Here is a 327-nt window from a genome sequence, read left to right on the forward strand (position 1 = left end):
TCGGGTAAGTGAATAATAACAAGAAAACCTGATAAATTAGAGACAAAATGGTAAACTGACTTTAGACGGGGTTTGGGAGACTTGGTTCACAGGGACATTAATAATTACTCATTTACCCTCTTTCGTATTGCTCGCATCACTTTCATGGGAATAGTATAGCCCCAAAACAAACGAAGAATAGCAAAATATATCGTGTTTTTCAAATCTGTAGCTGCATTATTTTGCCATTAAAACTTCTGTTTGTAAATGCAATTATGTGAAATTCCTTTTCCGAACAATGGGAGATCTTGTAAATTTCTTGTGTCTGTCACCCAAATGCCACAATCT

The sequence above is a fragment of the Penaeus monodon genome, chromosome 15, assembly GCF_015228065.2.
Source record: "Penaeus monodon isolate SGIC_2016 chromosome 15, NSTDA_Pmon_1, whole genome shotgun sequence".
Taxonomy (NCBI): Eukaryota; Metazoa; Arthropoda; class Malacostraca; order Decapoda; family Penaeidae; genus Penaeus; species Penaeus monodon.